The sequence below is a fragment of the Centrocercus urophasianus genome, unplaced genomic scaffold (genome assembly GCF_019232065.1).
Source record: "Centrocercus urophasianus isolate 14NV4802_14NV808 unplaced genomic scaffold, USGS_Curo_1.0 seq_73, whole genome shotgun sequence".
NCBI lineage: Eukaryota > Metazoa > Chordata > Aves > Galliformes > Phasianidae > Centrocercus > Centrocercus urophasianus.
This window is the reverse complement of record NW_024885344.1, coordinates 13,244,890-13,266,090: the sequence shown is the minus strand read 5'-3', so window position 1 is coordinate 13,266,090 and position 21,201 is coordinate 13,244,890. Positions and strand designations below refer to the sequence as shown.

The 21,201-nt window shown below is 38.7% G+C and overlaps 1 protein-coding gene and 1 long non-coding RNA gene across 2 annotated transcripts in view; both read right to left on the bottom strand.

The window, feature by feature from the left end:
- DERA (deoxyribose-phosphate aldolase) overlaps nucleotides 1-21,201 on the bottom strand; it is a 53,197-nt gene that overhangs the window by 10,163 nt on the left and 21,833 nt on the right. The gene's annotated exons all lie outside the window — the stretch shown is intronic.
- Nucleotides 1,482-19,294, bottom strand: LOC122170722. The gene is made up of 3 exons (XR_006171831.1): nucleotides 18,949-19,294; nucleotides 5,458-5,586; nucleotides 1,482-2,267 (listed from the first exon to the last, which is right to left on the bottom strand). It is a non-coding gene; the product is annotated as an uncharacterized LOC122170722 (long non-coding RNA).

The following is a 21,201-nucleotide window of genomic DNA, read 5'->3' as shown; positions in this document are numbered from 1 at the left end:
TTTTATAAGTCTTATAATTACAAGTCTCTATGGTACAGTTTCATTAAAAACTTTCATTAAACAACAGCTGCCCTTGTATATGGTCTTCTAATCAATTTGGTCAAACAGAATGACTTCTAATCAGCTGTTGATAAAAATAGAAGATGAAATTTTAATTCTAATAGATTAACCACAAACTCAAGATAGTCTTCAGAATTCATCTAGCTCTATTCTCCAGTGGATTTAACGACTATTCAGCAACTCATTACTAAATAGAACAAGATGAACATTTTCCAGTTCATTAAAGAAATGTACTATGTATTTTTGCATTGTCCTCATGATTCGTTACAGGGAGTCTTAATTACAAGATAATGGATAATGGTTATTAAATGCAGACTCCAGTAATGAAGCTCTATTCATTTGCGAGCCTCAGAGACTGCAAAGAGGGGAAAATAAAATTACTAGCTTCAAAAGATTAACGGATCAAATTATTATTCAATTTTGAAAATCTCATTCAGACTTCACAGAAACAAGAAGAGATTAAAAACTAGTATTAGTACAAAAGTAGTGCATTTATATATTTATTTTTAAATAATATCTTAAGGCTATTACCAGAATAATCAGCTTTAGATGTGATTATTAGACAAACATAGAGCCAATTTAGTAGCATCCTCTACCAAAGAAAACAATATATTTTTACTTCCTGAACAAATTCTAATCATGATACAAGAGCTTCCATGCAGGACTCCAGGCAGCCTCTCACAGAATTCAGAAGATGCATACTACCAAAGCACTCTGCAACGTGTTATTAAAGTGGAGATTTCAGTAATGAAAAGGGGGATTTAAAAATCAACCGCTGCCATAAAAAGCACCTCATTAAGTAGAATTTATGCCAGCCTTGTAATAACAGAAGTGTTTCATCAATTCTATTTCTTATTCATGTTTTCAAAAACAAGTCTAAGGAATGAAGTTCAGTAGGAGTTTCATCTGGAAACTTAGGTGATGATTTAGAATCCCAAATTTATCACCCATCTTCCCATCTTCCTATGAATATATACATATCCAGGCTGATGTTAAATTACCCCCCAGGTTTCTTGTTGCTTTCCCCTTCATTTGGGTAGGTTACACAAAAGACTTACAAAATGAGTTTTTCCAGATAGACTTGTAGGCCCAGTGAGCCTGGAAGAGGGAATATTTTCACTCTTTTTAACATTGCAACTGCAAAAGTACATTTGCCTTTCAGTGAGTCAGGCACAATTCACTGAATCAGTGAAGAGTGCAGATATCAAATCTCCTATGCAACACAGCACATCAGATGCCTGTTTCTGCTGGACTTGCTGTGAACCCAGGAACAGCACCAAGGCCCAAGCAAGCAAAAAGTGCATCACCTCAATTTAAATGGAGACAGAAATTAGTATAAACCACAAGGAACGTGACCAGTGCAGTCTATACAGAGAAACTGAGTTCTCTACATAGTTGAGAGTCAGGCCACTTGAGCCGTGATCACTGTGCCCTGTGACACTAGCTAGAATATTTCAAGATATTAAAACTCTGTTCCTCTGCTCTCTCACCCTACACACACACCTCAGCTACTGTAGGTCAATGAAGACCATTTAAACCAAGACAGCTGGATTTGCACACGCTGAAAGTAGTGGCTTAAGCATCTTGAACCCACACCTAGAGGTTAAGATGAAGCCCACTGTTTATCCCACATATTCATTAAGCCTTAAGCACCTGAGTGTAGGGAAAGACTTGCCCAAGTCAAGCAATTGGCAGGGCAAGAATTCAATGTCCTGTTCTCCTGAAGGTCAGAATTGAGCTGGCCATCCTACTGCTATCCCCTCCATCATATCAGAACATCACAAAGCTTCCCTGTCCCATGCAAAAATGAAGCAGAGCGTGAGAACCAAATAATGCCACTTAGCTGACAGCATCCAAGAAACATATTACGGTTCCATAATTAAGCAATAAGCAATAATAAGCAGTATGGCAATTGAGGTGTAATCACAACCTTTTGGTTGCAAAGTGCTTCAAATGCCCTTTGGGAACGATTATAACGACAGAGTCTGACTTGTTGCCTTACTCTTAAAAAAGAACGAAGTTGCATCTGGCAGTTTTAAACAATAGTTCGGAGACATATGCTTGCAGAGGGACAATTATGCCACGTTACCTCGTATGTACTTCCAGTGAGTTGAAATGTATCTGGTTGCTGCAACTTGGCTATAACAAAATGTGGCAACATGAGGTAACTCCCTTACAGGACTTCTTAGTCTGGTGGCACAGTCACGCTGTTGAGGAAACAAGTGTAAGCCTCTGTTGTTTGCACTGACAAGGCAGTAGTAATAATATCACTACCAAATATGTATAGAGTTCCACGAGCAAGACATCTTTTTATTTTGGAGTACCTAAAAAAGAGGATCTTAAGATCAAACCTCTGAAAATGAGAGGCCAGGCTAACATGAGCGGCTAATTCTTATTAGCTGAGACATCACATTAGTCCACTGACACATCCTTATTCTACTGCAGTTGCAAGATAAAATATATTTCCCTATAGTTTAATTTTGCCATTTAAGAGAAGAGAATACACATCTGTGACAACATGCTTCAGCAGTAGCTCACTGAGCTGCTTCAGCTCCATCACACATGGCTACTGTGTCAGATCACTTGTTCAGATACCTATGCATCTTTTCAGAGTCTGCAGCTATGTTACCATTTTTGAAATTGCTGGCTTACAATTTGGTATTTTGTGAACTAAACTTTGCAATTCTTTTCTGAAAAGCGCCTGCATGAAGCAAAAAATGAATCAGAACATGGGGCTCCATGTTTAATGTCTGTTTACAAATAAGACAACCTTTCTAATGACCTACCCTATCATCTCAGTTGGTTTTCAAGACTAGAAACGGATGCTTCCTTTCCTGTACACCATCTCTGGTAACAGGCAATCTGCAGGCCAAATAGTGCCCTTAGGAACAATTATGTACACACATGAAGGGACAAATTATTAAGTCCATACTTATGCAAAATTCCCTGTAGGTGATCTCTGAAGGAATTCAGCATTGCTGAATTATGTATAGCTTGCTAATGCATTATTATAGTATCTACCACAGGTCTCCATAGGATACTATTACTTAATTAGTATTAGATTCTTGTGTGTTCATTTAAAATGTGTTTAGAAGGTTCAAAAGAACGATCCATACCACTTTCTTTAGTTCTGCTACAAGGCATTGGCTGCTGTTATTTTTAGAGCATTTCTTTCAAACCAAACCCTACTTGTGCATAGTAAAAGAGAAAAGAAATAATGGACATACTATGACCTCAGTGACCACAGCTGGGATCCCTATCAGTGGTGACACTTGGTTTTAGGCTTCAAGCCACACTAAAGTACAGGAAAAAAACACATGTTCCCAGTCCCCTCCCACAGTACCAAACAGAAGCAGTGTTAGGATGTGTATGAGTGCAGGAGCAGTAAAGGCAGTTATGTGCCTCTGCAGTAATCCTCCCTTGTCCTCTCCAATGAAAAGCAGCAGGATACACTCCCAAGAGCAATGAGTGGGACCACAAAGAAGATTAAGGAATCCCTGTATCATTATCTATTTGTTAAATGTTGCGCTACTTCCCTGAGATTTTTTATGTTATTTATTCAAAAATGTGTACCATGCATTACACTCAAGGGCATTACAGTATACAACCTATATTAACCTTATTTCTTTTTGCAGATGGCAATACTAAAACTGGGTAAGCAGTCTGCCTAATGACACATGACAAGCCAAAGGTAGAACGAATAAATAAACCAATGCATTCAAACACCTAATGGTAATCATACAATAATCACTAAGAAAAAATGTACCTTTCCTCTCAGCTTATCTAGTCCAAGTGCTGTTTATTTCTGAGTTAACAGCGCGGAGAGAGGTGGGCCCATGCCAACCTCATAAAGTTCAACCAGGCCAAGTGCAAGGTCCTGTATCTGGGTCAGGGCAATCTCAAGGTACAGGTTGAGTGGAAAATGGCTTGAGAACAGTGCTGAAGAGAAGGATTTGGGGGTGTCGGTTGATGAGGGATTCAACATGAGCCAGCAATGTGTGCCTGCAGCCCAGAAGGCCAACCGTATCCTGGGTTGCATCAAGAGAAGCGTGACCACCAGGTTGAGGGAGGGGATTCTGCTCCTCTACTCTGCTCTCATGAGACCCTACCTGGAGTACTGGGTCCAGTTCTGCATCCCCCAACACAAGAAGGACATGGAGCTGTTGGAGCGGGTCCAGAGGAGGGACACAAAGAAGATCAGAGGGCTGGAGCACCTCCCCTATGGGGACAGGTTGAGATCTGGGGCCCTTCAGCCTGGAGAAGAAAAGCTCTGAGGAGACCTTAGAGCAGTCTTCCAGTACTTGAAAAGGGCCTATAAGAAAGCTGACTTTTTATAAAGGTAGCGACAGGATGAGGGGAAATGGTTTTAAAATGGAAGAGGGTAGATTTAGACTAGATATTTGGAAGAAATTTTTTACTGCGAAGGTGGTGATACACAAGAACAGGCTGCCCAGTGAGGCTGCGAATGCCCCTTCCCTGGAGGCATTCAAGGCCAGGCTGGATGGGGCTTTGAGCAACCTGGTTTAGAGGGAGGTGTCCCTTCCTACAGCATGGGGCTTGGAACTAGATGATCATAAAGATCTCTTCCAACCCAAACCATTCTATGATCTTTCACAGACTAATGTGTAGAACATGGTTTGCTACCAGTTTGAGCAAGACACAAAACACAGGAGACATCAGTACAAATCTCTCTGCTCTAACATGAGAACATGGGTTCTGCTTGCCTCCGTGCACCCATGCAAAAAGTAAGACTGATGCACGGTGTTCGCCCAGCTGACTAGATCCACGCTATCTCCTCAGCACAACACCCGTGACAAAACAGGAGGGAGGCAGCCATGGCACTTTTATGACGTGAAGAGAAGAGTGGATGGGGCCAAAAGAGTAGCAGTACAATTATTTTAAGAGAGGGATGTTCCATCAGCTACCAAAGTACTTGAAGAGTAGAAGAACCATAAATAACCCAAAATAATTCCAGAATAAAATAGTTCGCAAACTGCACTGTAGAGCTGGCAACAGTACAGTGTTACTGTTGAGTGTAGCTGTAGCACTGCATAAAATCTAGAGGCAGTGCTCTGCAGCATGCTTGGAGGAGAGCCCACAGCAGCAGAGCCGCTCCCAGTTGTTGCCACTGCCATCTTCACTGTTATGCAGAGGCTTCCCTCAAAAAGGAAGTCACACCTTCAGCACTCCCTTCCCACTCCTTGCTGCAAAGATAGCAAAGGATGAATACTGCATAAAAGAACTAAAGGTTATAACAACACATAGTCTTTGTACAGGAATGTGGATCTGGACATGGACTAGGAGGAGAAAGTGACCTTTTCCTGCTTTGGCAGTGTTACTGTCACACAAACAGCACCTACAAGTATGCTGGGTTTCTGAGAAGGAACCACTACATACCTTCTTATCACTTTACAAGTCGTTGCAAAAACAAGTTGCTGCTTTATCAAACAACATAAAGGCTGGTCTCTCCTTTCAGATTAGAGGCAGGCATTCAGATTCTGAACTGAGCTCTGTGCTCTCACTGAGCTGAGAAAAGAAAATGTGGGAGAACCTAGATGTTATTTGAAAATTTCACCCATCAATCTTAACTTAAAAACATTGAATTGCATTGCATGATTTACTTGCTCACACTTTAAATAATCTAGGCAATGATAAACCATCCTAAACTGTGATATAATTAAACCAGCAATGTTCTAGGCATCTATTGGCATTCCTGGCTTTGGATCAATACATCTTAGTCTCTCAAAATGTTGTCTAGTACATGACATTTTACAAACTGTGGCTAAAGCCCTGATATATCTACCACTAATAGCACTAGCACTTGGAAGGAAATAATAAATATCCATGACTGCTTGGAATCATAGCACTACATGGCATTTCACATACCATCTTGTAGCAACCAGATTTAGCTTTGTACTATTTAATGTTGATATCAACTCAGAAATAAATATGTTAACATTAAAACTCAGGTATGCTTACATACTATCTATTAGCCTGTAACAAAATTACTCACACTGAAAGAGCAACTTAAAATCCATTTGGAGATACTCCATACTGAACAATGTAACTAGAAAATTAGTCTGCCTTATTAAGATTGGAAGGTGCTATGAATTTAAAAGATTAAAAGAAAAAACACATAATAGAGACAAAATCATGACACTTCAATGTCACTTTGAGTGTTCTTCAACACTTCGTAGCAAAAGCAGTTTAAGATTCTGTTCTGACTCCAACCCAGAGGAAGGCGCGATTGATTTTTGAAATTTAAAAGTCATGTCTTAATGCCACAGTCAGAACCTGCTCAGCATCCATCCTCTTTGTTATGCAGAAGACAAATATCCAGCATCGGCTGCTCAGCCATTTTGACCCTACTCAGAAGAAGGCAGCTGGCACAGGCAGAGGCTTTTCCAGCACTTCTGCGTTGGGGAGATTTTCATTGTCAAAGAAATTTCCCAAGAGCCAATGTCCTGACTTTGCCTAAAAAATATTAAGTGACAGATCTCACCAGACCCCAGTCATTAATGTCTTTGTTTCTTCCTGTCTTGAAGAAATCAGATGGCAGTTATAGGCTTGCATAGCAAGTTCAACCATCTCCCTCCAGTAATCATGTGATTATGCGGAAAATGCGAAAGCACTTGGTTTAATTTTTATGACACTCGAAAATCTTCAATACAATCAACTTATGAACAAGTAGACTCTGCCATGGGTGTAGGCGTTGTACACTCTTCTTTTAACACGAGTACCAGAAGAGAAACACCCTGGAAAGACTTAGTTATAAATAAGGTAGTGTATTTCAAGGCAGAATTGTCAAAATGACAAAAACCGTCAGTTGTTTCTTCTTTTTTTATAAGATAATTTAATAATATATACATTTAATTATAAGAAGCTCACTCACAGCTCCTCCTTCCCAGCAAGTCTGCCTCTCAGTTTGCTTCCTCTTTTCCCAACTTGATAATTTGATAGCTGGCAAAGCTGCAAAAAACCTGCAAGTGTGGGCTGCAGGGTGGAGTGTTTTCACTACTGTCAGGAGGGTTATTTCAGAAGGTTTCCAGCTCTTCAGGTGGCCTGAATACCAAAAAAACTTGCTGCCCAAACAACAACAAAAAACCCAACCAAAAGCTCTGACTGTGCAGCCACACTCCAAGCAGGCAGCACTTCTCAGCTGGAAGTCAGGGAAAGACACACTCCTGTGTTTTTTTTAGGAAATCTTTTTTTTCCCCCTCAGCTGTATTATTAATGATGCTTACATGGCAAAACTAACAATTTTATTTCAAAGGGATACTTTATGAAGGCATGTTGCTGATTTTTCTGGCATAACAATCTATAAAGAATTAGTTAAAAAAAGGAAGGAAATCAAAAGAACTCTTAAGCACCACCAGCAGCTCATAAGGAGGTATTTAACATGCTGGGACGTTGTTTCTTCCCTTCCACTTGTCCTAATCTGGTCAGAGATTGCAAATACGGTAAGCACTGCAAACCAAAAGTACCAAAAATCTGATCAAACAACTGCCTGGCTTCTGCTTAAATGATATGGAAATACATATTTGGTTAACACACTGGCAAAATGAAGATGATATTCTGATCTTCGAATCTAGATGTTATCTATATGTTTTACTTTTTTTAAACCAAAGCTAAAAACACATCATTTTGAATACTGGCATTTCAGTCTTATTGAAATACTGGGAATGAAAGAAGTTGTGTATCAAATTCTCTTTGTGCTAGATATATGTATCTTCACTGGTATTAGTGGAGAGTTATTAAATGCCACTATTCATTGTGAGTGCATTTAATGTATTTCTTACAAAAAATTATCTACCTAAAGTTCATATTTTTGCATGGAAAAGTACTTCAGAGCCTTACTTCGATAGCAATGGCTTCTTCAACCACACTTACACATTCTGTAACAGAAGAGGTTAAATAGAACATTATACCTGGCTTGCCACTTGGCAAAATGCAGCACTGGTGACAGTATTAAAGTCACACAGGGAAGCACAACCACCTTGTTATGCCTTTCCTTCTGAAATGTTAAGCTCTTGGCACAATAGAAAAAGCTGTCCATACTGTTTCCCCACTTGAGTTTGGTCCTAAGCATGCAAAGTTTACACAATACGCAGCAGTGAACAAAGGTACCCAAGGCTGCACCCTAAAGGAACAGATACAATTATGTGACAGATCCCAATCCAGTAAACTCAAAGCCCTGCAGGATCAACACTTTTAGAAATGACTTCTAACAGTGCCTAAATTGGTATTTATACTTTTTGTAGTGATTCATGATTACTCTGTCAAGAGTGAGATCATGACACATACTTTGATTCCATAGTCAGTCTAAAAAAAAAAACTATAAAAGTTTAAATCCTCTGTGCTTTCTTTTATTATTACTAGCAGGTGATTCTAATTGAGTAAAAGCTGACCGTATTATAAGACCGTCACCTATCTTTTCTCCTTGCCCTCTCAATAAAGATGTACACACTTCCATAAAGCTGTCATTTTTCCAAGTCACTGAATCACAACTGAAGTCACAAGGAACCATGAGTTTAGCATTTCTCTACATCAAAGCACAAACATACACACCTGTAAGTATTTACACTGAAAAACACTGTCTGAAGCTCAGTACAGTAGTGTTGCACGTGCTTTGTCTAACAACTAAACAAAATATCTCTTTGATAGCCATCTTCTGTAGAGTGCTTTAAAGCTCCCAAACGTTATCCGAAAGTAAAAATCAATTGTCTCCATTTAATTAGCTATCTCTTCCGACTTTCTGTGATCAAAATGACTGAGTTAAACAAAATGGTTACTAGTAACAGGAGGCTGTAGTTAACCGGAAAGCTAAGATGGGTGTGTACATGGGGAGATCAGAAGAAAAGGATGCTGCTGCATGCTGTTTGCTTCTTCGGTGTGAATTTATTAAGGGGGGTGAAAGTAAGATGAGAAGAACTAGCAAGAATTTTAAAAGGATTAAATTCTCAGGAACCAGCTATGTCAAAGAAAAATGGAACACGGATTCAGCCCTAAAAAGATAAAATTATTCAACAATTTATTAAAATAGTTCATCATCGTAATTAAAATCCAAGTGCCTAAGAAAAAAAGTTGCACAAGAAAGGTAATTATTTATGAGGAGACTTTTAAAAGCCATTTGTTGTGAATTTAGCAGAGAATCAGTCTAAAAGAGCTGGTAATAAAAAGAAGTTATTTGTTTATTCATAAAACTTATTTTGGTCTAGCATACCGCTAAGAAACCCTAACATCTGCTCAATGGCAGCTGTAAGTAACATTAGGAACACTCAGTCAATTTATATGCTTCTTTTTTATTAAAAAATAAACAGGTCTTTTTAAATTATTCACTAGTATATTTAGATAAAATTCTGTGCTGTAGCAACGCACATTTTGTGGAGAGGCGTCTGCAAGCTTTGTATGATCATGATGATCTAAACCTTTCTACGTTTCACTGACTACTTTAGTCTTTATGTGATGTCCCACCTAATTTAGCAAATGAAAATGCAGAAAACCTAGAAGCTGAACCAGAATCACAGCTATGAATAATACAGAACACATCACTGATGCCTCAAATGCCCCATCTCCTTCTAACTTGCATGCATTCTAGTCTTATCTTCCCTCTGCTTTCCACCATTTAAAACTTACTCTCAGACAGTTGCAGCCTCTCTCTCGTTCATGCCTTTCATGCAACAGACCTTAGACAATAACCTCAGCTGGCAGAACTATTTGCTGAACTGTTGCCAAGTAAGGAATTGCAGCAATACTAGTAATTAATAATTCTTTGTTCTAATTCAAAGTATTTTCATTTTGCAAAGTGCTTTGCATATTCCCATGTTTCGCTGCAGAAACAGGGCACAAAAGGCAAAGGAACCTCTTAAATCCTCAATATTTCTCTTCATCCATCACCCTATCATGCACTCATATACTTTTTTAAGTCTTTTGCTTGAGCATTTCAACAGAAAAATACATTGCTGCCTTCCTAGGTTTCTCTCATGTATTCAATTCTTACTTCATAACAGGAGGCAAGTCTCTGCTAATGAACTCATAAGGAAGATCAAAAGCATGGAGTACCTCGATTTATTTTACTAGGATTGTTTGGTTCTACTTTTAAGCAGTAAGCCAGCATTTCTGCAGTGCACTTTGGAGACAGTTAGTTGAAAACTACGCAAGTAGTTTTTAATTCTAATTCTAATTGTAATTAGAATTGTAATTCTAATCCAGGCACTGGAAGTGGCTGAAAATGGCACTGAAGGTCCCAGACGAGCCTTCTCAAAGCTGCAACTCCACTGCGATCATAACCAAGCAAACTGCTCAGAAGCTAAATCTTCCCACATGTAACCACATCCAGAGAGGCCACAAAATGTTCCTGATTACAACAGAAATATAAGCAGTTAGTTATCAAGAGCACAGACATAGTGTCTTGTTATCAGAGTACCACATGCCAATGCTACCATTCCTCATGCTGGCATCTGGAGGCCTGGAAAAACACGGCACTTTTTCCATCACACCCCACCAAGATGCTTTCTCATCTAGAGGCTTGGGTTCCTGTCAAAGCTCCATTTATGTGTATGGCTTTGCATTTCCCCTGAGCTCTCTGCATGTCCATTTTCCAGGACCAGTGGGAAGGATGCTTTTGAAGATACATGATTCATAATTTCCTTTTGCATAATTTAAGCTTAATGTGCTGGATGGAATATGGAACATCTCCATTTGTTTCCTTTCTGGTTCTTTAGAGATGAATTAACAAATCTTCCTGATAAACTACATTTTTCCGCTGCAATGTTTGAGATAGGCTGATCAGCAGGACATTGAATTGGCATTGTAGTGGCAAAGTTTGTAGAAGGAAGAGTTTTTGCTTGCAACGTTCTGACATCAACAAAGAGGAAGCTTTCCTACATCTTAGACTTACTGAGAATACAGGAAATCAGCTTGAGAAATCAGTACACTGCAGGGAAAGTCACTCTATAACAGAAATGCTAGAGGGAGAGAGACATCAAAGCGGCAAAAGACAATCAGATGTCAGATCCCTGTTGACTTGCCATGGACCATGGACTTTGCTGTCATCTTTGCCTTTGAAAATACCCCTCAAAAGCAGGAATATTAAAGGAAGCTCTGGAGAAGCCACTGAAGTTGGATAACAGTAAAATACACATAGTAAGAAACTAGATAGTACCTTATTTGAGAGATATTAAGAACTATCATTTTATTTATCTATGATTCTCTCATTTGAGAAAATTAATTTTAAAAGATATAAACCAGAAGCATTTCCCACATGGTGAAATTCCAAAGTATTGTATCAAAGAATTCCTTCCATTCCTTCCAATGTCTTCCCAACATGGGTCGTCCTTTGGTGCTATGAATCAAAGGAGCCTGCGAGACAGATGAAGCAATCCAAGAACTTACCAATAAAGTTCTGGCTCCTTCACAACTCATCAAAAATGGTGCAAATAACCACAAGAGCAAGTTGGGAAAAGCTATGGTGAAGAATACTACTATATTGTCATATTCTGAGCGAAGTATTTTCCTTTGAGAAAGGACTGACAAACTCTATGAATATGACCTTTTAAATTCTAGTTAAAAACATACAAGGAATGGAAGCTGTTAAATGCAAGCTTAAATGCTTGCAATCAAATAGTCAGCCCTATTTAGCTCAGCGAGGAATGTGTTTGTAGTAACACGCAGCCCAACAGTAAGCTTGTGCATTCAGCCTGTTTCTCTGCACTTAATGAAGTAACGCCTGGAAATACTGTGTCAGCACTATTAGGAACTGATGTGTTAAAAGTTAGTGGATGTCTTTATACTGATCTCAGTATATTTTAAGATCCAGCTTACTGGCAAGAACACTATCCACAATCTTCTAAAGACTAAATTGTTTTGTATAACTAATTTTTGTCCCACTTTGATGTCTCAATATGGAATTTGCTTATGTGTCCACCTTTTGATATGCTTCTTTGTTTTTCACAGCATTCTTCTTCCTGACCAGCAAATGCGTTTGTTTGAACGAGGTCTAGAAGTGTTTCAAAATGGCCTACTGATGTTCAAGATCATGTACTCCCAGTGTATTCTTCCACTCAACATCTTTCTGTTTAGAAAACTGATTTCACATTCTACTATCATGGGTGTATGCTTCAAAATAATTTCATAGAATAATAGAATCATAGAATGGCTTGGGTTGGAAGGTACCTCAAGGATCATCAAGCTCCAACACCCCCCTTCTGCAGGCAGGGTGACCAACCTCCGTATCTAACACTAAACCAGGATGCCCAGGGTCCCAACCAGCCAGGCTTTGAACACCTCCAGGGGCATCCACAACCTCTCTGGGCAGCCAGCAACTCACTACTCTCTCTGTAAAGAACTCATGAGGCCCTGCCACCTTAAAATTAACAAAAAACTCCCAGATCTGCAAACCTAAAACCATGCTTAGTTTATTTCCACATCTATATTAAATTGCTGTTAAGGGACTGTATTTTCTAAGTGGTGTTCTACTTGCAATCTCTTAAAAGATACTTTAATATTTCATAAGCCAATTTTGTATAATTGATAGATATGGTAAATTAAATATTTATTTCTATTTTTCACTTGTTTAGTGGAATTTAGCACCTGCTGCTAACACAATAAAAAAACAACCTGAAATATCAGAGAAATAAATAGTACCCTGTGCATCTATTGATTTTACATAATATTTCCATGTTTTAAAATTGCATTCTCTCAAACCATTACCTTCAGTATCAGAGCTTCACAGATGCAAAGGTTTTTGCTATGAAGCCGTGTTATTTTGACGGCATGTTTGACTAGAACTATTCACTGTGCAACGATTTCTGAGTCTGAGGCGATACGAAACTTCAAAAGTTTTAATTCAAATTCTAACAAATTATTTAACATAGAAACAAGGTTTCATTCATGGGGAAAATTAACGCAACAGGGGTGCCTTCTCCCCTCTCTGCATCAGTTGTTGTAAATTGAAAGTATACCATTTAGATACTCCTTAATTAACATGCTTTGAGAAGATTTTGACTATCAGCAAAAGAAAAACACTATCCAGGCAGTTAGAATAATTTCTTAATAGAAGGCTGACGCCTCACAGCAGTATGCCACACTGTCAGTACCTGCCCATTCACTGTAATCTATTTCACACTAGTTTCAGAGACCGAAGTGTAAATGGCTACCTTCTCATAGGTCAAGTAGCAGAAATCTGTGCAGGTAGGGATTCAAACTCTTCTGATATGCCACAACACTAAAGCATAGCGAAAGAGATGTATAGGAGACATGGCAAATCTCTTCTATTTTGTGTAGAGAGCTATTAAAATGGTGGGAGGTGACCTCTCTGCAGCTATGGACAGTGCCAGTCAATTCTGCAGTGCACAATGCCATCACCCTTGAGTACTGTGGCAAGCTGTGCCAGCTCCCATCTTCACTGTCATTGCCAGGATTGGCTGTGCTGGGAAATCACAGTCCTATGCTTCCACCAGAACATTCCCAGAATTTCTCTTGCTGAATTTCCCAGTTTCAGCTGTGACCACCAGGGTGTTCCATCTTCATGTGCAGACAGGGAAAATTTATTCCTTCTAATGACAGGAATGTACTTCTGCTTGAATCTTAATTTACTAGACCTCACTAAAGCCCTATGAAATGTGCAATGTCAATTTTATGCATGGAAAAACAGAGAAGTTAACTGAGTTGTCAAAGGTGAAGGCAAGCCAGGATCCATTCTGCTTTCTCAAGCAATTCTACCCATCATCTGGTTTCCTGACTTAGCTAGAAATACTACAGTCTCTATTTGGAAATGTGGAAGGGGTGGAGGGAAAGTCAAGTAGTGTTATGGATGATGAAAATCAAATAAGCAAGTAATGAGCTGATGGATGTCATCTGTTTTTACACTGGCATTCCTTCTTTGACTTGAGTAGAGGCTTTATATTCCTATTTCTGATTAGAGAAGAACACCATTAATAGAATAGACCTTTCACAAAATTAGAAAATTGAGTCACCAGGCATCCTGGTACAGCAAATATGAACAACCTCAGATAACCATCTCCCCCCAGCTATGGCTGCAAATACATTCAGGCTTCACTGTATATACTAAAACTTTGCTGTCCCCTCAAAGATTCTATGTACTTTTTTCAACATTTTTGTTTCTCTTGCATATTATTTACATACACAGAGTTCTGTTGCTCTTAAGACTTTACAGGTAAGACTTCTCATTAGAGCCTACACTAGTCTTTTTAACCACTCCTATACTTCTGATTCCCTAGACATACATAATTGAGTTCCAGGTAGATTTTTAAGTCTCATTTTGCATTCTTTCCAGGTCTCCTTTATTCAAGTCCAATTCTGGTTTTGTGTTACTACTCTTTGCATAGACCCTCATCAGTAATCCAAACCTGAGGGTATTGTGATTGCATTGTTATAACTTTTCAACTCCAATCTTATCTATTGCACCTACATTATTTCTAGTCATTAGCTGCAATATCACTGGTAAGCTTGTAGGCAATTACGTCATTTAAGGGAGCATCCTTGTACTGCCTTATTGAACATGCAGTTATCTGCATTTTTATACTACTGGCCTTTTTAAAAAATTACTTATTTATTTCTTTATTTATTTATTTTGCCCTCACTCTGGATCAGAATAAATGTTATCACTTGCTCCTGTAGAGGCTTCTTTCATACAAAGTATATTTAAAGACTTTCCACGTTGCTAGGAACGTGTGTTGATCTAACTCCCAATCCCAAACCTTTTTTATTCTATGATCTTATTCAAACTTTTGAGTCAGACTGTGTCACTTTCTGCGTCACCTGCTCTCTGTCTTGGTTTTTCATAGCAAGCTTTACATTCATTCCTTGCACTGAACTTTCAGTGATATAAACCAGAGCTGTGAACGTGCAGACTGTGTAGAATGCATGATGTGTTGCAACAAACACAGTGAAGTTATCAACAACTAGTGATTCAATACTGTTAAATACTGTCCTCATGAGCATCTTACAGTAGCCACATTGCAACAACTTCTACATTGCGAGACAGCACCCAAGGCCATGATCCTAAACATATGTGTAACAATGCATCCTCACAGTGCGAAGAGCTGAAGTAGTTCCAACTCTGAAAGCTCAAATTTATCTAAAAATTCTGAAGGAACGGGCAGGTCTTTGCACAATGAGGTATTTTCTGCTAATATTCAGATAGAAGAGGGCCAACAAAAAAAATCATATAATGCACTCTTGGTAAACTAAAGGAATTCAGAAATTTAGCCCATGCTAAATCTAATCTGTATTGTCAGAAGTTCACAGTCACAAAGAAAATTGGGATTACTCTCTACTATTCGGTAATCTAGTAGAAGGACTCTCTCTGCACTGTGCTTTGTTCACTAAAGAAAGCAGGCAGTGTGAGAATACAATGCATTTCAATATCCTTCCCATGAGCACAGCTCAGCCAAGACAGCACAACAAGTGATTGACATTGCAGCCTGGATGCTCCTGGTCCTGCTTCATTGGAGGGAGAGAGGAAACCACCACCACACTGTGACTGAGACAGACCTACTCACCAGTCAGAAAGTAAGTCCTCTTCCCATACATTCAAAGACTGAGGACTGACTAGTTTGCCCCCAGGCTTATACGCTAAGCCAGAGCTTAACATCATCAGTCACCCTGGAAAGCACTCAAAGATTATTCGTTTCTGTAGAAAGGAACTGACAGTTTTGATCTGGTCTGCTTTAGGAACGTGACAGACACACTTGACTCCTAATTTCTGACTATCTCTTTACATGGGAAAGTGAACCTTTTACAAATACACAGTAAACTCAATATAACTGTGTGTGCTTTGGATTGGTAAAAAGAGACAAACTGAAACCATGATTCATTTTAACTACCAAGCCTCCACCCCTGATTTGCCTTTCATTTGCTTTGGGCTCTAATAACTGTCTCACCAGTATCAAGTTACAGCTGAATGTAGACACATAATTAAATCACATTTTTCTTTAAATGTAATACAGCTGAAATGCTACTGAACAGAAGCTTCAGCCTCTGGTGTGAACATAGGATCTGAAGCCTCGCAACTGATCTCAGCTTGACTTTTGACTTGTCTGTTACGATCTTCATCTCATACTTCACAGGGCTGTTGCGAGATTTCTTCTGCTAATGTCTGCATGTATCTTGAAAATGTAAAGTGCTATCTAAGTGCCAAGTATTATTACTTATTCATCAGTCTTATTTCCTACATCAGTATTATCTGCACAAAGCATGCCTAGCTTCTCAATCAGCAGAACTTTTGCTTTGGACCACAGCAGCCCACAGCCAACAGTACAAAATGCATCCCTAACACTCAAAAGTTTAAAGCCACACCATCTATCCTGGATCCAAACAAATCTTTATAAGACACTGCTCAAAACTGCAACAATTATTAGTATTTCAGAATTTGTGTTTCCATTATTCACGCTAAAATTGGATCTGCAGCAACATTAATTACAGTACAGCAATCTCACTTAGAGCTGCGTAGCTAGGCATTATTCTTTGATGTCCCAAACCACATTTCTTGAATCCTCTTCGTTTACTAATTGCACTTTTATATCTTTTCTTAATTCAGGACTGGCTTTTTGTGTGGTGGGATATTCTGATCTTCAGGATTTCTGAACAAACCTTTTCAAGCAGTACTTTTGTGTCTTGAGTTTCCTTAAGGGAACTCCTGTTTCTCTGCATTCAGAGCCAAAGACTGAATATGACAGTTCTCAGCCAGTTTCTCCCTAGAGCTAAGACAAAGCCAGCCTATTTGTGGCTTTAGGTTCTGCTGTGAAAATGATGGCTGTATTATTTCTGCTCATTTTGGAATTAAAAGCATCAAAGCATCTCAAAACTTCTGTCTGCAGATTCCACATGGCTTAATTTTCTTCTTCTGGCCCATTGGCATGAGAGACTTTATTGCCTCAGCCAGGTTTTGATAATTTTTGCATGCTTCTTTATGCTAGAAAATCTAGACGTTATGGCTTTTTAGCACAAACTCATTCCCTTTCTAAATTCAATTTTTATGAGTCAGTATCTCAACTTATTTGACTACTTCATGACCTACAAAATATTCTTGAAATCTATATGTTTAGTAGAATTACCATTGAGCATACATCTCTTCTTCCTGATCTTTACATAGGTACTTGTTTTGTTATTTATAATGAAAACAAGTATCTCTCATATGCCATTGCTGCATTTCTCTCAAATTCCCAAAGAATGAGGTAAATGAAGTATACTGTGGAGACCAGTTTTCACAGTTAAAAAGACACAAAAGTTTTTACTTTCAAAGCAATGCACATTTACTTAGCCTCTAGCTCCTTATTTAACACAAATTCTTATAAAAAATGATAAAGTTTTTGCAAATAGATAATATTGTTAAAATGTAACTTTCCAAAATAAAAACTTTATGTAATAAAGTCATCCTCACCTTTACGGGAGCTTTCCTCTCCCACTGCAAGTTTACCATCTTTCCTTTCCTTATCTGGCTTCCTTGGCACTTTATAATATAGTTTGTGTCAAAAATGTAACAATAAAAAACCTGTCACCCTGTCATAACAAAACAGTGAACAAGATGTTTGTGGCTTGTTTGTTTTTAAAGACAACAAGATGAAGAAACATGGCGTAGTTCACACTAGTACTAGGGAGCCAAGCACTCCTATTTGTGCTCCTCAGAACTGTTTCTTGAAGAGGTTACAAAGATGTACATTTGTGTTTCTCCTATAGAAATGGAGCTCAACCAAATCAAATGCTGAAAATCCCTAATTTGTTTGCTCTGCTCAGCATTTGTAAACTTTCTGGTGGAATTAAAGATGCAGTCAGCTGCCCTTGGGAAGCTCATGCATTCAAACCCAACATAAAGATTTTAAAAAGCCCAAAAAATGGCAGTGGACAGTACAAACTATGAACAAAAATTCCCTGTTTGTCTGAGACTTTATCTCAGCTTTCTGAAAACAACATACTTCTTTGGTAGTGACACTGATCCAGTGCTGTGCACTCCTTACCTTCTCCATTGTCTCCTCCTTAGCACTGCAAGAATTATTCTTGCTAGCTGACTCACTGTCCTTAGAGGGCTGTCAGCCTCTTTCAGAACAGCACGCAGAAATAGATACTTAAATATTCCAGAATAATTTTTAGCATGTCAGTCAAATATGTAAAAGGGTGACTTAAAAGACTTTAAGAACTAGTTGCCTATTTCCATTCTGATGTCTTTTTCTCTATGTAGTGTGCTAGAGAAGGAAGAAAAAAATAGACGTTACTTAGGAGAGATATGGTTTCAGACACAGAATGAGCCAAAAAAGACACAAATTCTTGTATTTCCTTCATATGAGGCTAATTATTATCAAATTCACTGTGAAGACACCCTTCTCCCCAACAAGAATGTTGTACAAACCGCATTTTCTAAAGCTGTCCCTGGCCTCCAGTGCACTGCTGGGAGCTGCACGTCCTGTTGGGCTCAGCCTCTTTCTTGGATGAAAACTGTGCTCCAGAGCACAGTTGCTTGCCTACAGACATGGTCGAAGCAAACACTTCTGAATACAGAAGTGCACAGACACACCACTCCAGCCTGAACATGGCTCTTACTATTATTTTAAAATTCCAGCCAATGTGGAGGTGCACACTTCTCACACTACTTGATGTTTTGGCATGCCTTTTCAAGTCAGTCATTCGTGCAGCTGACCCCCCTACTTGGAAGCTGAATCAGACTGAATGGAACTTGTTCCTCCCAGCACACATCAATCACTCCTTGTGCACACATCAGCACAAGGATGACTATACAGAAATTTTGGAAAGGTACTTGGGAGAGGAGTCATCTGCATGGCATTCGCTGCTCAGATAACTGCTTTGTGAAAAGCAGAGTAATTTTATAAAGAGGGCTTGAGACCCTTAATGGCAAACACAAATAAAACTCACCTTTGTGTGGGAGACCTGTCAGTGAGCCCAGGTGCCAGACATCCCAGGCAAGCTTTTCAATCATGTGGCTATTGCTAGATCCACACTGTGACACTCTTTTGTCTCCAGTCTTCTGCGTCTCACAAATGAAACAGATGGGAAATAGGAGGGCTGCTCTGAAGTAACGTCTGCTATTTCATTATGCTGGCCTAAAATGTCAAAGGTGGTGTTGGTGGTACAGCAATAGAGGTTGAACCTTCCTGACAACATTCAGTTATATTTTGTTGCTGTTTGACAGACGACAGCAGGAGGGGCAGCCTGACAAAATGGCGTCTGATACAGAAGTGCGCATGAAGCAAACGGGTGCCACCGAATTCCTCCATGCTAAAAAAATGGCACCCACTGACATTCATCAACACTTGCTGAATGTTTCTGGAGATGAAACACTGTATGTGAGCACAGTGAAGTGGTGGGCGGTGCACATCAGTAGTGGTGACTGCAACAGTGGATCACCTTTTGCTGGTGCAGATTTTTATAGAGTAAGGCATGCAGGCTTGTTTATCGCTGGTGAAAACGCATACCTAATGGTAGCAACAATGTTGAAAAATACTGCTTTGTAGCTGAGACTTTGCTCTATCAAATAGTGTTATCATGCTCTTTGTATCTGTTGTAGTTTCCCTGGAAACAAATAGGAGGCATTACTTTTGGAGCAAGGTACATACATGTGCTTTAAAACATGCTGTAACAGCTCAGTGCTTCAGGACCTATGTGTGAGCGTGTATACTCAACAACACAAACGTGAACATACATAAGGCTATGATTTTGTACTCCCTACATGGTAGACTTGCATTATGCACTGCACAGTGAAAGCAGGTTAAGGACTATACGCCACATACTCGCTTGCACCGACACAACAAATGCAAGTTGTAAAGGCAAGGCAGTAATCTAGGTTCCTAAGGCGGTGACAGTTTTAAAAGAAAATAAACCAAAACACAATCAATAAAAAAAAAACCCCAAAACTAGTTATCCCCTTTGAAGTAGTTTTCAGCTATCAATTTTGATAACTCAGTTCTACAGAGCACTTCTAACAGCATAGCTAAAGGAGAAGCAAATTTTGGTTCAAGGACAAGAACAAGTGGCCAGAGGCAGAAAAAACTTCTAAATCCAGTTTTGCAATCAAATCCAATATACCGTGTAACTCATTTCCTCTCATGTAATTAATCACTAGCATCAGGTTTATCAGAGGTGCTGCTTTTTCACATTTATTTCAAATAAAAATCCCTAGGATCCGGCATATCCACAAGATCAGCTAAACCTTCTCTTTCTTTCACTTAAATCAGAGCACCAGTTGTAAAAACATATGGTCACAAAAGCGAGAGCTTAAACCTACCATGCCAAGTTTCTTTACCCCAAAATATTACAAGTATGCAAATCAAACAAATATCTGGAATTTGAGGTTCTCAGCTACTCTGACAAGTCGCAGTTTGAAAATTTGGCCTTCAATGCATGTATGTACATTCTTATTTTTATACTTACCCACAAAGAAAAAGCAAGAGACTGAAATAAAGGAATTACTGCACATACTCGTATGGATAGGTATCTCATAAAATGAATAACCATGCAAGAAAAATCATTAACAATAGAGCCATCTGCTGTATTTCAAAAAAACTACACCAGCAAAAAACCTGAAAATGTTCTAATGCCTCACAATCTGAATTTCTTAAATAAATTTTAAAAAAAGATTATAATTATAATAGTATAAATGACAGGAAATGCATTTCTTGTACCTCTTCTAATTAAAAACAATATTTACTAGCATAATACTGTACTGTGTACTTAATGATACTAATTGACTTTGTAGCTGAGCAAGCAAAAAACATAAAAGCCTCTCATTCCATCTAAGATAAGCATAGCACTGTGTAAAAAGGCAAGGAGACCAGCTGCAAGTTGAATATTTATTTAAATACAGACAAGACACTCAAATGACATTTTCTTCCCCTAAAATAAGAAATTCCAGGTCTGAAGAGCTTATAGTAGGAAAAAAAAAATCAACAAAAATGACCCAAAATTTAGTTAGAATATGGACTAACAGTGGTTTTTGGGATATCTTTACATTTCCCTCTGCCAATAGAGAGGTGCCTTCCTTCAAGAATGGTGGAAGAAGCAGATGTTTAGAACAGAGTCCAAAGAATATTTTGCATCTTAAAGATTGTATTAAACACAGCCCTGAAGTCCTGTTTAAAGTAGGCAAAACTGAACATCATTAACTGTCAG